Source organism: Anoplolepis gracilipes, chromosome 10 (assembly GCF_047496725.1).
Source record: "Anoplolepis gracilipes chromosome 10, ASM4749672v1, whole genome shotgun sequence".
Taxonomy (NCBI): domain Eukaryota; kingdom Metazoa; phylum Arthropoda; class Insecta; order Hymenoptera; family Formicidae; genus Anoplolepis; species Anoplolepis gracilipes.
Genome location: NC_132979.1, coordinates 12,845,994 through 12,863,768, shown reverse-complemented (window position 1 = coordinate 12,863,768; position 17,775 = coordinate 12,845,994). Strand labels below are relative to the sequence as shown.

The 17,775-nt window shown below is 29.5% G+C and overlaps 3 pseudogenes; 1 reads left to right on the top strand and 2 right to left on the bottom strand.

Moving 5' to 3' along the window:
• Positions 1 to 590: 590 nt before the first annotated feature.
• LOC140670372 (NADH-ubiquinone oxidoreductase chain 5-like) lies at positions 591 to 1,907 on the top strand (annotated as a pseudogene).
• Positions 1,908 to 3,139: 1,232 nt separating this feature from the next.
• LOC140670702 (cytochrome c oxidase subunit 3-like) lies at positions 3,140 to 3,940 on the bottom strand (annotated as a pseudogene).
• Positions 3,941 to 6,525: 2,585 nt separating this feature from the next.
• On the bottom strand, positions 6,526 to 7,316 carry LOC140670701 (cytochrome c oxidase subunit 1-like; annotated as a pseudogene).
• Positions 7,317 to 17,775: the final 10,459 nt, after the last annotated feature.

The window sequence follows — 17,775 nt, the reverse complement described above, 5'->3', positions numbered from 1 at the left end:
TGATTTTTATTATGTGCTGCTAACTTTTCTTTTCCTTTTTCTTTAAATTTTTTTAGAGAGATTTTTATAATTAGAGTTTTAATTAGATGAGAGATATCTGTTATTATTTATATAATAATGATTTGTTTTTTTAGGAGTGCTTATTCATTATATTTATATTCATATATTCAGCATGGATTTAATTATTTTGAAGAAAAATTTTCAACAATTTATTTATATAAAAGATTATATGATTATTTTGATTCATTTAATTCCTTTAATTTTAATAATTTTAAATTTAAGTTTAATACATTAATTTTTTTAAATAGAATTTAGTTTTGTTATATTAGTCAATATAGATAATATTAATTATTAATAAATAAGTAATGTTTATTATTTATTTATTTTATTATAATGTCATTATTTAAGTAGTTTAAAATAAAATATTAATTTGTGAAATTAGTGATATAAAAAAAATTTATCTTAGATTATTATAAATTTATTCATTTTTTATAATAATTATTTTTATGTTATTTTTTTTTATAAGATTATATTTAAATTTAATAAATTTAAGATATATAATGGAATGATTATTTTTTAATTTTAATTCAATTAATGTAGAATTTTATATTTTATTTGATTGAGTCTCATTGTTCATTGGGGTAGTTATATTAATTTCTTCAATAATTATATTACATAGAATAATTTATATAGGCGATGACATATTTATTGATCGGTTTATTAAGTTAGTAATTATATTTGTTTTATCAATAATTTTAATGATTATTAGCCCTAATTTAATTAGAATTTTATTTGGGTGAGATGGGTTAGAATTAACTTCTTATTGTTTAGTGATTTATTATCAGAATTATTTATCATATAATTCTGGGATAGTGACAGTCTTATGCAATCGAGTGGGAGATATTGGGTTATTAATAAGAATTGGATTAATATTTACATTTTGAAGTTGGAATTTAAGTTTTATGGAAAATTATAAGTTAATTTTAAGAATAATTGTTTTAGCAGCAGCTACAAAAAGTGCTCAGATTCCTTTTTCTGTTTCATTACCAATAGCTATGGCCGCCCCGACCCCAGTATCAGCCTTGGTTCATTCATCAACTTTGGTTACTGCAGGGGTTTATCTAATAATTCGTTTTAATAAATATTTAATGAATAGGGGCATTGAGAAAATTATATTATATATTTCAATTTTTACTATATTTATAGCTGGGTTGATGGCAAATTTTGAAAATGATTTAAAAAAAATTATTGCTTTATCTACTTTAAGTCAATTAGGGTTAATGATAATAATTTTAAGTTTAAGATTTAATTTTTTAGCCTTTTTTCATCTATTGACTCATGCAATTTTTAAGTCATTATTATTTATGTGTGCAGGAGTTATAATTCATTTAATGAATAATAATCAGGATATTCGATTATGTGGTAATTTAAATGAGTTTATTCCATTTACTATAATAAGATTTTATATTTCTAGATTAGCATTAATAGGAATTCCTTTTTTAGCCGGATTTTATTCTAAAGATTTAATTATAGAAATTATCTATTTAAATAATATTAATATTTTTTTATTAATAATAATTACTTTATCAATTTCTCTTACTGTGTCATATTCTTTACGATTGATTTATTATATTTATTTTGGCTCATTTAAAAATTCAAGATTTTATTATTATAAAGAAGATAAATTAATGAATTTATCGATGTTTGTTTTATTAATCTTAAGGTTAATTAGAGGATCTATATTAATGTGAATATTTTTTTTTGATAATTACTTTTTATATATGAATGTAAATGTAAAAATAACTACAATGTTATTATTATTTGTGGGAGTATTATTAAGGTTGATTATGTCTATAAAAAATTTAATTAATATATTAATATTTAGTTATTTTTTTAGATCTATATGATTTATAAATTATATATATATATGAATTTATAGTCCTATTATAATTTGTAGATTAAACACCTATAGGATAGATAAGATATGGATTGAATTTATGGGAAAGAAAATTATTTATAGGATAATAAATAGATTAGTAATTAAGATAAAATTATTTAAAATTTATATATTTATTTTTATTTCAGTATTAATTTTATTAATTATTTTTTTTATTAGTTAATTAATTTTTAAAGTAATTTATATTTAAATAGCTTAAATTTCGTAAAGCATAATATTGAAGATATTAAGATAATAAGATTTTATTTTTAAATAATTTATTTATAAATAAAGAAAAATTTATTATTTTTATAATGAAAATATAAGGTTTTTATTAATTAAACTATATAAATGAATAAAAAAGAAAAATTAACTAGAATTTTTTTATAGATTCAATATAATTATTAACAATAATTTACCTCTTTTTTGGTTTTAGTTAATAATTTTTAATTAGATATTTATTAAATTTATGAAATAAAATGAAACCTTTCATTGAATGTTGAGTTAGAAGCTCAAAAATATTATTATTTCAAAAAATAAATTTTATTCGATGTGGTTCTTTTAGATTAATTGAAATTAATCAAATTTTTAGGTCGAAATTAAATGTAAATATTTACTTTAAAAGAAAATTAAGATTTAAATATTAAGATATTTAATTTTTAATTGCAATTTAAATGTTATTTATGTTTAACTAAAATCCTGAATAAAATTTATCAAGAATAAAAAATAAATTTATAAATGTAAAAAAATTATAAATTTTAATTAGTTTTTCAGTCAATTGATTTTTCTAAATATTCAATGATTAGGCCAGAAATTAGAATGAAAATGAACAATAATGAGGAAAAAATAATAATTTTATTTATAAAATATATGTAAATTAATGGGATTAAGAGAGTAATTTCAATGTCAAAAATTAAAAAGATTAAACTAATTAAAAAAAATTGAATTCTAAATGGGAGACGAGAATTAGATAGAGGATCAAATCCACATTCAAATGGTGAGATTTTTTCTCGATTTGCTAATGATTTAGATGAGATAAGTAAATTAATTAATAAAATTAGAGTTGATAGAATAATAAAAAATGTAATTATATAAATAAAAGTTAAAATTATTTATATTAAAATTTTTTTAATTTTTTTAATTGGAAATTAAATGTAATATGAATATACTATATAAATTTATAAAATAATAAATTAATTTAAATTAAGTAATATTTTAGTATCTTCATCAATAAATAGAAATATATAAAAATAATCAAACAACATCTACAAAATGTCAGTATCAGGCTGCTGCCTCAAAACCAAAATGGTGAGATTTTCTGAAATGAAGAAAATTTATGCGAAGCAAACAAATTGAAAGAAATAGCGTCCCAATAATTACATGAATTCCGTGAAAGCCTGTAGCTAGAAAAAAGGTTGACCCATAAATAGAGTCAGCAATTGAAAAAGGTGACTCGAAATATTCAATTATTTGAAGGGAGGTAAAATAAATCCCAAGTATAATTGTTAATAAGAGGCTTTGATATCTTTCATTAAAGTTTTTATTTAAGATAGAATGATGCGTTCAAGTTACTGTTATCCCAGAGGATAAAAGAATAATAGTATTTATTAGAGGGATATCAAATGGATTGAATGGTTTAATGCCTAAGGGGGGTCATAATTGACCAATTTCTATGGAAGGGGCTAAAGCAGAATGAAAATAAGCTCAGAAAAAGGAAATAAAAAAGAAAATTTCTGAAATAATAAATAAAATTATCCCTAAGCGAAGGCCAATATATACATTAATTGTATGAGATCCTTGAAATGTTGATTCTCGTGTTACATCTCGTCATCATTGATATATGCATAATAATGTGCAAGGAATAGAAATTATAATTAGATAATTTAATTTATGAAATCATATAATTATTGAAATTAAGTTATTAAATAATCTGAAAGAAATAATAATAGGCCAAGGTCTAATTGATACTAAATGAAATGAATGATTTTGATGTAATTTTGTCATAATGATAATACTATAAAATTTGATTATAATTATTTATTATTTATTTATTTGAAATAGTAAAAATTAATTAAATTTCTCTTCTATATAATGTAGAAAGAATGGAAAACACATAGGCCTGAATAATTGATACAGATAATTCAAGAATAAATAATAAAAGTTGAGAGGAGATTATAATTAAAAAAATTAAGAAATTATTAATAATTTGCCCAGAAAGATCCTAATAATGATAAAAGTAAATGTCCTGCAATTATATTTGCTGTCAGACGAATTGCCAACGTGAGAGGCCGGATAATCAGACTGATTGATTCAATAATGACTATAAATGGTATTAGAATGAAGGGAGTTCCTTGAGGGGTAAGATGAGAAAAGAAATCATTAGTGTAATTTAAAATTCTAAATAACATTATAGAAATTCACAGGGATAAAGATAAAGAAAGACAAAAACTTAAGTGACTAGAAGATGTAAAGATATAGGGGAATAAGCCTATGAAATTATTTACAATAATAAATAAAAATAAACTAATAAAAATAATTAAATTAGAATAGGAATAATTAATTAAAATTTTAAATTCTTTTATTAGAAAATTTAATAAAAAATTAAAAAATATATGTAAACGAGAGGGGATAAGTCAATATTGATATGAAAAAATAAGAAAAATAATTAAAGTTCTTAATCAATTTAGAGAAAAATTAATTCTAGTTGAGGGGTCAAAAATAGAAAATAAATTTATTATCATTTTCAAATTCATTTTTTAGGATTTGTTAAAATTATATTATTATAATAATTAATTTTTAAGTTGATAGGATAAAAATAAATAATGCTTAAAATCATAAAAAGTGAAAATATAGATAAAATTAACATTATTGCTCATATTATCGGTATTATGTGTGGTATAAAAGAATATTTTTGTGGGGGTGAAAATATTTTTAAATTGACAATTTAATGTTTTTTAATATTAAACTAATTCTTTACATTAAAAATAGGGTGTTAGATCTATTATAATTTGACTTAAAAAGTCAAAACTTACTTTCAGTCATTTAATGAATGTAAAAATTATATTTTATATTTATTAATTATTCAATTAAAATAAAAAAAATTAGTTAAAAGGTAAGAAGTCAGTCTTTGAAGTTAGGAAAGTTTGTTGATTCAATAACAATGAGTATAAATGTATGATTTATACCACAAATTTCAGAACATTGGCCAAAAAAAAGACCTGGTCGGTTTATAATTAACATTGATTGATTTAGTCGTCCGGGTGTAGAATCTATTTTAATTCCTAAAGATGGGACTGTTCAAGCGTGAATTACATCTATAGATGTAGTTAAAACACGAATGGGATAATTATATGGAAGAATACAACGATTATTTACGTCTAATAGACGAAATTCATTGGGGTTTAATTCATTAGTAGGAATTATAAATAAATCAAATTCAATATTTAAAAAATCTGAAAGTTCATACCTTCAATATCATTGATGTCCCATAGATTTCAGGGTAATTTTATTATTAAATATCTCATCAGTTAAATATAAAATTTTAATTGATGGGATGGCAATAAAAATTAAAATAAATATTGGAAAAATAGTTCAAATTAATTCAATAGTGTGGCCTTGAAGTATAAATCGGTCAGTAAATTTATTATTAATTATTGAAATTATAATAAAAAGAATTAATAAAGTAATGAAAATTAAAATTATTATAGTAAAATCATGAAAAATAATTATTATATCATATGTAGGTGAATTAGAATTTTGAAGGGAAATTATTCAAGTATTTATTTTTAATAAAAGAATTTATCTTTATATATAGAGTTTAAATCTATTGCACTAATCTGCCATATTAAAATTTTTTAAAGTTGATAATTTTTAATTAAATTGAAGGAATTTCATTATATCTGTGATTAACAGGTGGTAATTTTCTTAGTCATTCTAATGAAGGATTAAGATAGAATATATTTAAGACAAGACGTTTAGATGATAGGGATTCTCAAATTAAATATATTAAAAAAATTAATCTGATGATAGAAATTAATGAACCAATTGAAGAAATAATATTTCATGAGAGGTAGGTGTCTGGATAATCTGAGTATCGTCGAGGTATGCCTCTCAGCCCTAAAAAATGTTGTGGGAAGAATGTTAAATTTACACCAACAAATATTGAGATAAATTGAATATTTAAAAAGTAATTATTTAAAGAATATCCTGTAATAAGAGGGAATCAATGAATAAATCTTGCAATAATGGCAAATACAGCTCCTATAGAAAGAACATAATGAAAGTAGGCAACAACATAATATGTATCATGAAGAATAATATCAATTGAGGAATTGGATAGTATAATTCCAGTTAATCCCCCCATTGTGAATAAAAAAATAAATCCTATAGCCCATCAAAGAGAGGAATTATAATTAATTTTTGTACCATGAAGTGTTGTAATTCAACTGAAGATTTTAATTCCTGTTGGAATTGCAATAATTATTGTTGCTGAAGTGAAATAGGCTCGGGTATCAACATCTAGCCCAATAGTAAATATATGATGAGCCCAAACAATAAAGCCTAAAAATCCAATTGCTATAAGAGCATAGATTATTCCTAAGGCACCAAAGGTTTCTTTTTTTCCTCTCTCATTTATGATAATATGGGAAATTAGCCCAAATCCTGGGAGAATAAGAATATAAACTTCGGGGTGACCAAAGAATCAAAATAAATGTTGATAAAGAATAGGATCACCCCCTCCTGACGGATCAAAAAATGAAGTATTTAAATTTCGGTCTGTTAAAAGTATTGTGATTGCTCCGGCTAAAATTGGGAGGGATAAAAGTAAGAGAATTGCTGTAATGAGAATTGATCAAACTAGAAGGGGTATTTTATCAATTGCGAGATTTTTATGATGTATATTTAAGATTGTAGAAATAAAATTAATAGCCCCTAGAATAGAAGATATTCCGGCAATATGAAGAGAAAAAATTGTTAAATCTACTGAAGGACCATTGTGAAATGTATTAGAGGCTAAAGGGGGATAAATTGTTCATCCAGTCCCAGTTCCATCATTAATAAAATTACTTAATAAAAGTAGAGAGAGTGAGGGGGGTAGAAGTCAAAAACTTATATTATTTATTCGAGGGTAGGCTATATCAGGTGAACCAAGTATTAGAGGGACAAGAAAATTTCCAAATCCCCCAATTATAAATGGCATAACTATAAAGAAAATTATAATAAATGCGTGTCTAGTAACTATTGAATTATAAATTTGATCATTATTAATTAGTGCATTAGATGATCCTAATTTTAAACGAATAATTATTCTTATAGAAGATCCGATTATCCCAGCCCAAATTGCAAATAAAAAATATAGAATGCCAATATCTTTGTGATTAGTTGAATAAAGTCACTTATTCATAGTATATTTTTATTGATAATAAAATTATTTACTAAGTTTAAGTGAGATAATAATAGATATCATGTCTGATTTAAGTAATAAATTGTAAATTTATTTAAGAAAATTTTAATTTTCTGATATTACATTAAATGTGTTATAAAAATAAAAATTTTTTATATATTTTATAGTTTAACTAATAAGAATATTAAATTGCAAATTTAAAGAAATTTTTAATAAAAAATTAAAATATTAGAATTTTTAAAATTTAAAAATTTTTAAAAATTTTATTGTGTAAACTTTGAAGGTTTAAAGTTTATAAATTTAACTTAAAATCTTAATATTTAAAATTTATTGATTAAGTGGGGTGAAAATTATATATCTAATTTTAAAAAATTGTATACAAACTAAATTGAAATTATAATTAATGAAAAGATTAAGCTTAAAATCATGAAAAAAATAAATAATCTATATGAGTAAGAAAATTTATATATGTATATTGGTTTATTAAAAAGCTTAATTTTAATTGAATAAAAATATATTATTAGATTTATTAAATTAATATAAACATAAATTAAAATGAAAGAATTTAAAATCATTAAAATAAAAATAAAGTAAAAATTTGAATTTAATAAAAAAATATAGACTATAGTTCATTTAAAAATAAAAAACGTTAGTGGGGGAATTCTGGCTAAATTAAAAATTAATAACAAACAAATTAAATTAAAATTAATTGAAGGAAAGTTATTACTTAAAGAAAATCTAAATGAAATTTTAAAATATATAAAAATTATAATAATAATTAATGGGATAAGTGTATAGAATATTAAATATGAAAATCAGATTAGGGTTTTAAAATAAATTAAAATTAATATTCATCCGGTTAATTGAAAAAAACATTAGGTTAATTGAAGAAAATCTTAATAAAATTTTAAAATTTATTGAATTAATTATTTTAAAGGCGGAGATAAATGCAGATGTTAAAATTATAAAATATAGTAAAAAAATTGGAGAGTTAATAAGTGAAATTATGTATAAAGGAATAATTTTTTGAATTGTTAAAAAAATAAATAATGAATATCAATCTAAAAAAATAGCAACAGAAGGGATTCATGAATGAAATGGGGGGATCCCTAATTTAATTATAATAGAGATAAAAAAATTGATTATAATAAAATTTATTTGTATATATATAAAATTATTAATAATTAAAGTTAACATTATTATTAAGGAAGCTAAAGCTTGAATGAGATAATATAAAAAAATAATTTTTTTATTTTTTAATTTAATTGATAAAAAACAAATGAATAAAAAATTATTAATTTCCATAATAAATCAAATTATTAATAAATCGTATAAAAATAAAGAAATAAAAGAAAAATAAATTAAATAAGACAATAAAAAAAATTTTATGAATAAATTATGATGCATATAAATAAAATTAATTTTTTAGTTGTATTAAACTTTGAATAAATATTGAATATTAATATTATATTTTAATGTATTATGAAGCATAAAAATTTTTGAAATTTTTTGAGATAGTTTAAATCTATTAAATATAAAAAAATTAATTTAAATGAAAACATATATAAATTATGTATGATTTATTCTATCAAAATAATCCTTTTATCAGGCATATCATTAAATAAATTTTTAGTTATTAATAAAATTTAAATAGCAAAAATAATTAATTAAATAAGAGAAAGATAAAATTTCTATATTTAGGGTATGAACCTAAAAGCTTAGAGAATTAGCTTTCTTACTTTAATTAAATAAATATAAATTAGTATAATATTTTTGAAAATTGACTATTAATCATTAGTTAAAATTAAATATGATAAGTAAATTTAATTTAAAAAAAGGTTATAAGTAAATTTAAATAAATAATTTAAATTAAATTTGTATTAGTAAAAATAATAAAAGAATTTATTAAAATTAAAGTAGTTATAAAGATTAATTAATAAATTAAATAATAAAATATTATAAATAAAATTATTATAAAAATTGATTTTTTTAAAATAATTAGGTATTATAGAATTAAAAAAGAATAATTAGTTAAAATAAAATTCAGAGGGAGAGAGTAATTTTATTTAAATTTAATAATTGACTATTTTAATTATATGTATTTATAAAAAAAAATATATTATTAAAATTAAAATTAAAAAACTTATCTATAAATAAAATAATTAATAATAATTAAAAATCTTATTTATATAAATTTAAGGAGAGTATTTTATAGAAAGTAAAAAAAATTAAAAATTTAAGTTTTTATTTATATATACATTAATATTATTTAATAATTATTATTTAATGTTAATAAAATATTTTAATTATTTTTATAAATATATAATTAATTATATATATTTAAAATATTTAATTAACATTAATTATTTAATATTAATTAATTAAAACTTATTAATCATTATTTTAATTTAAGATATTAAAAACCTAAAATATAGAAAAAAAAAATTATTTATTAATAAAATATTTTAATATATTTAAATAATTATTAATAATTAATAATAATGATAATAATATAAAAAAGGGGGGAATATTATTTAATTTTTTTTTTTATGTATATTATAAATTAAATTTTATATTCATATTAAATTTAAATTTAAATTAATTTTATAATTTGTTTTTAATAATTAATAAATATAATTAAAAATTAATTTTTTTTTTAAATTTATTTTATAATTTAAAGTATAAATAAAATTTTAAAAAATTATATAAAATTTAAATAATTTAATAATATATAAATTAGTATTTATAATAATTAATTAAATAAAAATTTATAATAGAAAATTATAATTTATTATTAATAAATAAAGTGCCAGCAATTGCGGTTTATACTTTAAATAAAAATAAATTTAAATAATTATATATAAATATAAAATATATAAATAAATAAATATATTTAACTAATTTATTTTTTTATGGTGAAATATGAATAGATATTAAAAGTTAAATAATTTTATTTAAATTAATAATAAAATTAAAAAAATTTATATAATAAATTAGAATTAGATACCCTATTATTTAAATGAAAATAAAATATAATTAAATATTAAATGTTAATCATTAAAAATAAAAAATTTGGCGGTATTTTATGATTTAGAGGAACTTGTTGATTAATTTGATAATCCACGAATAGAATTACTTAATTTAATTTTTATATATTGTTGTTGAAAAATTATATTAAAAGATTAATAATTTAAAAATTAATTATAATTATAATTCAAATCAAAATGTAGAATAGTTAAGATTTAAATAAGTTACATTTAATTTAATTAATTGAAATAAATTTTTAAAGTTTTATAAATATTGAATTTAATTGTAAAGTTAAAAAAATATTTAAATTGAATTTTAATTAAAATATGTACAAATTGCCCGTCATTTTCATTAATAAAAATTTATGGAAAAAGTCGTAACAAAGTAAATATATTGGAAAATGTATTTAGAATAAAAAGAAATTTTAGTTTAAATAAAAATTTTTCATTTACATTGAAAAGATTAATTAAAAATTATTAAAATTTTATTATAATTAATAAATAAATTATTAATAATAAATAAATATAAGAAAAAATATTATAAATTATTAAATAAAATTATATTAAAAAAAAAAAAAAAGTTTTAGTAAAAAATTTTAAAATAATTATTTTAATTTTAATGATAATGTAATGTAAATGAAAATAAAAAAATTTTTTAAAGTAATTTTAGTTGAATGTACTTTTTGTATCAGGGTTTATTAAAAAAAATTATTGATAAATAAATTTCTCGAAAGAAAAAGAGTTAAATAAATAAATAAAATTTAATATGAAAAAATTATTTTTAATATTTATTTAGAGAAGATATTTTAATCAATTTTTTTGATATTTAATTTTTTTTTATATAAATTTAATTTAGATATAAATTTAAATATGTAAATTTTTATTAAAGTTTAAAATAATTTTTATTTACAATAAATATATTGATTTATATTAAAAATTTATGGGATAATCTATAAATTAATTTTAAAATTTTAAAAATTTATTAATATTATTTATAAAAATTTTATAAAAATGGTTTTAAAATTTAAAATTTTTTGAAAAAATTTAATAATTTATTTATTTTAGCATAGTTTAATTATAATTTTAAAATTAAAATAAATTTAATAAATTAAAAAAATATTTTTATTAATTTAAATTAAAAATTAATAATGATAAAATTAGTATTATTTATAAAATTTATTTTTAAAAATTTGATAATAATTAATAATTTATATTTAATTAAAGAATTAGGCAAAATAAATTTATTTAATATATTTAAATAAAATTAAGTCCACCTGTTTAATAAAAACATGGTTTTTAGAAAATAATTAAAGATTTGTTCTGCTCAATGATGTGTATTAAATAGCCGCAGTAATTTGACTGTGCTAACGTAGCATAATCATTTGTCTTTTAATTGGAGGCTGGAATGAAGGAATGGATGAGATTTAAGCTTTTTAAATTAAATAATAAAAATTTAAATTTTGAATAAAAATGTTCAAATAATATTATGGGACGATAAGACCCTATAGAATTTAATATAATTTTTATTAAAATACATTAGTTTTTAAATTTAGTATAAAATTATATTTAGTTGGGAGGATTAAAAAATTTTATAAACTTTTTTAATTTTATTTAATAGATAATCATATATTTATGAAAATATGAATAAGTTTTAAAAAAAATTATTGAAAAATTAATTACCTTAGGGATAACAGCGTAATATTTTTTTTAAGATCATATTATAAAAAATGATTGCGACCTCGATGTTGAATTAAAATAAAAATTAGATGGAAAAATTTAATTATTTAGTCTGTTCGACTATTAAAATTTTACATGATTTGAGTTTAGATCGGCGTAAGTCAGATCGGATTTTATCTATAATTAAAGTGTAAATAAATTTGTACGAAAGGACTTTTTATTTGAAATTTTTTTTAAATTAAAGAATAATATTAATTTTATAAAAATTGTAGATTACTTTGGCAGAATAGTGTAATAAATTTAGAATTTATAAATATATAAAAATAATTTATATAAGTAATAATTAAAAATATTTATTATTATTTAGTTTTAAATTTATTAAATTTATTAATTTTATTATTAATTTTATTGTTAGGGATTGCTTTTTTAACTTTATTAGAGCGGAAATTTTTAGGATATGTACAAATACGTAAAGGTCCTAATAAGGTCGGGTTAGTTGGTATTTTGCAACCTTTCAGCGATGCTATTAAATTATTAAATAAAGAATTATTTTATGTTTATAAATCTAATTATCGATTATTTTATTTGACTCCTTTAATGAGATTTGTAACTATATTATCTATATGATTATTATATCCGTTTGCTACTAATTTTTATTATTTAAATTATTCTATTTTATTAATAATTATTTTTTTATCTATTGGCGGGTATTCCCCGAAATACCCGTGGGCTCAGAGAGGAAGGTTATGCCTTCGAACCCAGGGCCATCGACATCCGGTGGCAAACCTACCATCACAACCATTCAGGATGGTACGGCAGCGAGGGAGGCGTTGGAAAGGAAATACCTCCAATTTCCAATGGCCAAAAAAACGAGCAAATGCCTTCACAACGCGAGGCATATATGCCACAGCTGCCGAGCGAGCGGGAAAAGGAGGAAACATACCGATACAGGTATAACTCCTGCTCCTAGTGACGAGGACTTGGCGTTCCCAGCGGGATCACGCGCCAGTAGCGTGGCGGGTGATCCTGACGAGTACGAAGCAGCATCGCACGCTGGGTCGTACTATGCTGGCTCGGAGGACGAGCAGTCGGACGTCAGCTCCGTCAAGAGAGGCAGAGAAAGGCCCATCATCACGGGTGAAGGGACAAGGGAGAAAAAAGAGGCAAGGGCCAGAGCGAGGAAAGAGGCCAGAGAGAGAGTGGATACGGATTGGGCCCTGGGTGCCTCAATGCCCGATGGACAGGCCTGGGAGAGATGCCGGGACAACCAGAGGGTGGCGAGGGAGATGTTCCTCCACTCTCCGACACCGGCTGTGGTGTCGGATACCATAGCAAACTGCGTGACCATTTTCAAGAGTCTGCAGGTCTCCAAGAACATCAAGGGCCCACTAGAAGGGGAGATGAAGAAGGCTGTGGCCTCCATCATGGCTGCCACAGCAGTCCTTTACGACAGAACTGTATCGTCCTCGCCGAGCAACGCTTAAGCGGAGGAACTTCGGCACCAATTGGAGCTCCTCAAAGCCGAGAAAGAAAAGGAGACGAGCGAGCTCAAAAAGCAGATGGCGGAACTCGCCGATCAGGTAAAAGTGCTGACGAACCAGCTCAGTACTCGCCTGATCGAAGAGGGAAGCATCACAAAAAATGAAAAGGAGAAGGGGGGCAGGAACCTGAGAGGACGGAACCGCATTGAATCTGACAGGGATTCAGATTCCGACAGCGGGGAGTGGCATTCTCTCAGGCTGAGGACGCCCCAAAATGTCTCCCCAAAGAAGACCGCCTTGAGGAGGGGCGGACTATCTCCGGCATGCGTGTCCCCGGGCCTGGCTGGTGACCCCTGCATGAAGGTAGAACCGCAGGCCGCGAGCGTAACGGAGGCACAGGGGCCTCTCTTGAGTGGATCCCCTTGACCCCTCCCACCGGTAACTCGCCCTACAGTCCAGGGCGACTTTGCAATCCTGTACGAAGCCCTCAATCAGCACCTACAAATAGGCGTTGACTTGAGGGAGAGGATGCTGCGATTCTTCGAAGCAACGAACGGACAGGGGGAGGCGGTCCAATCTGCTCCCCTGAACGCACATACTTAGCCGCCAATGGGGAAGGAGGCCGAGGCTGAGATCCCCTCGCCAACTCAGCCCAAGACGCAGGGAATGGTTCCTAAAAGCAGCCAAAAGGAAAAAGCGGCCAAGAAGGGAAAGAAAAAAGGAGAAAGCCAGGTTTGTGCTCACACCAAGATCTCTCCCCCCCTTCCCTGCCGGTACCCGCTGCCGATGAGAGAATACCTGGAAAGAAATCTCGCCAGGATGCGGAACCCTCTGGGGCTCCACCCTCTGGCGGAGGACCATTAGGTCCGGGGCCCTTCGACTAGAAGTTGACAGACCCCGGGACATATGACCCCTCTCCGACCACGGAAATTCCGTGGAGCGTGGTGGTCGGACGTAAGGGAAAGAAGAAAGTAGGACAGACTCCCCTCCCCTCCAGAACTGTACCCGTTGCTGCGGCCCAGTCACCGCCCAGTGAACAGGGTAAGCAGAAGCGGGGGCAGGTAACGGGGGGAGAGAAACCCGGTAAAAGAAAAGTTCCCAAAACCTCGGCGGTCATGATAAATTGCCCAGAAGGGAAATATGACGAGAACATGGCCGCCATCAAAAAGGAGGTAAAACTTGACCAACTGGGAATCAAGGAAGGAAGCCTCGATAAGATAAGGAAAGATCTCACCGGTGCCTTAATCCTTGAGATTTCCGGTGAGGACAAGGCACGCAAGGCGAGACAACTCGCCGAACGTGTTAGAGAGGTGACTGGGGACAACGAAGGGGTGCGAGTCACGTGCCCCCAAAAAATGGCCGACCTCCGCATTTGGGGGCTGGAAGACTCCATTACCCGGGCGGAGATTGTTGCCGCAATCTCCGGGGAGGGTAAGTGCGGGTTCTCGGACGTCAAAGTGGGAGCGTTCGTGAAGGCCCCCCGCACCGGCCTCAATACGGTGTTGGTGCAGTGTCCAATAGACGCGGCCAACAAATTGACACAGATGGGAAAGGTACCGATATCGTGGTACAAATTACCCATCAAGCTGTTGCCGCGGCTCCCCCTTCGATGCTTTAAGTGCATGGAGGAGGGGCATGTGCAGCAACAGTGCGGCAGCGACCAATCCTGTGCCAACATGTGTTTCCGCTGCGGCAAGGAGGGCCACAAGGCCAATTCCTGCTCCGAGCAGAAAGTGCACTGCGCACTCTGTGCTGACTTCGGGGCACCTGCGGGGCACAGGATGGGGGGCATGAATTGTCGCCCCCCGAAAAAACTCAACAGGAAGAAGGCCAAATCGATTCCTCCCTCCAAAAAACCCACCCCGTCGGTAGGAGGGGAGAAAGGGGGAATCGAAAACAAGAGCCCAATTCCGTCCCTGATGGAGGTCGTTGTGGGAGAAATTTCACAAGCGAACCAAACGGCTTCAGACGAGTCTGCGCCCGCGCCGATGGACACATCGGAGTATCGCAAGCGGCGCGCGGACTCGGTCAAAGAAAGAAACGAGGAGGGTGCGGGGGGTAAAGAGCTCTGCTCCGACTCCCCCAAGCCTCAAAGGAAGCCACGCTTAGACCCTAAGCGTGGTAACGTGCAAGGAGACAACCTTACCCCGGGCGAAATTGAGCCCGTGGGTAATGCGCCATCGAACGCGAATGGAGCCCCCCTTCCACGGCCACGTGGTGCGGGGTCTGAATCGACGGAGGCCCTCTCTACCGACATCAATGAGGGCCTGTAAATTCATACAGGCAAACATTAACCACGCTCGGCGGGCGCAGGACTTACTCCTGCAGACTATCGCCGAGCGTGGTATAGGACTGGCGATTGTGTCGGAGCCGTACCGACCCCCATCAAACCATCCTAATTGGAGGGTGGACGGCTCTGGCACGGTCCCAATCATACGAGGATCGAACAGCCACAACCCCCCCTGTTCCTTACTCAAGTCAGGAAGGGGGTATGTGGCGGTGAAATGGGGATCCATCGCGGTGGTGGCGTGTTACGCACCGCCTAGTTGGGGCCTTTCCCAATTTGAGCTGTATCTGGGGGAGTTGGAGCACTGCATACGCAGCATACTCCCCCAGGAGGTGGTGGTGGCCGGTGACTTTAACGCCAGAGCGCAAGCCTGGGGAAACCGGCTCACCACCCCCAAGGGAGAGGTCCTACTGGACTGGATGGGGGCTCTCGGGCTATGCCTACTAAACACCGGCAACGAGCCCACGTGCGACCGGCTGCTGCGGGGGGCGTCCATAGTGGATCTCACTAAGATAACCCCCTCCGCGGCACGCCTAAATTGGTCATGGGGGGTGATCGACCAAGAGACTTTATCGGACCACCGATATATAGAGTTCGGTTGCACCACCCTCCAGCCCAGGAGCCCGACCGGCGGTGCGCAACCGCCGCGATGAAACCTGAAAAAATTAGACCCGGATAGGTTGACGGCGGCCGTCCAGGCCATCCTCTGGCAATACCATCCGTCAGAGGAGGGAGTGGGGAGCCTGGTGGAGGATGTCGTGCGCCTGGTAGACTCGATCACCCAGGCGTGCGATTTCTCCATGCCCAAGAGCAGGCCCCATTCGCGCCGGGCTGCGTACTGGTGGACGGAGGAGATCGCGTCTCTTCGCCGCTCCTCCGTCGCGGCCAGGAGACTCCTCAAACGCGCCCAGCGCCGTGGTGACGAGGCCTGGAAAGTCGAGGCACTCAGCAACTACCGGTCCGCTCGAGTGGCGCTGAGTGTCGCCATTCGCTCCTCCAGGACGAGATCGTGGGACGAACTGATCGCGTCCCTTGACGCCGACCCGTGGGGGCGCCCATACAAAATAGTGACGAATAAACTACGTCACTGGGCGCCCCCCGTGACGGAAACCTTCCCCTCGGGATCCCTGGACCGAATAGTCGGGACTCTGTTCCCGACCAAACCCGATCCTCGAGGTCTCGATTGGGGCAGCGCAAACACCGGCGCTGCCGAGGCCTGGTCCAGGGATCTCGAAATTACCGAGGAGGAATTGAGGGATGCCGTCCGGGGGGTCAAGAACAACAAGGCCCCTGGCCCGGACAGCATCCCAGAGCGCGTTTAAAAGCTCGTCCTGGAGGAGCCAAACCTATCCGGGTGGCTGCGAGGCATCTTTAATAGATGCCTCGCGGAGGAGGAATTCCCCTTAACGTGGGGAAGGGCCAAGCTGGTTCTTCTCCACAAGGACGGTAAGAAGGAGGGTGACCCGTCATCGTACCGGCCGATTTGCCTGCTGGACGAGGTCGGCAAAATATACGAGAGGATTCTCGTTCGCCGACTCGTCCAGCATCTGGCGCGCGATGAGGTCCCTTCCCTTCACGAGAAACAATACGGCTTCCGTGAGGGCAGGTCCACGGTGGACGCCGTACTGCGCGTCAGGGCCCTCACGGAGTCAGCGGTGGAACGCGGGAGGGTGGCGTTGGCCGTCGCTTTGGACGTGTCCAACGCCTTCAACACCCTCCCGTGGAAGACAATCGGGGACGCGCTTAACACCCACCGCGTCCCCGACTACCTCGTGAAAGGAATTCGAGCCTACTTCGGTCACCGTAGGCTCGAATACAGGGACCAAGAAAGCCAGGGTCACACCCGTCGCGTGTACTGCGAGGTCCCACAGGGCTCGGTGTTGGGCCCGCTGCTGTGGAACCTCAAATACCTCGGGGTCCTCCATACCGCCCTCCCCCTCGACTGCCGGGTCATCGGGTATGCC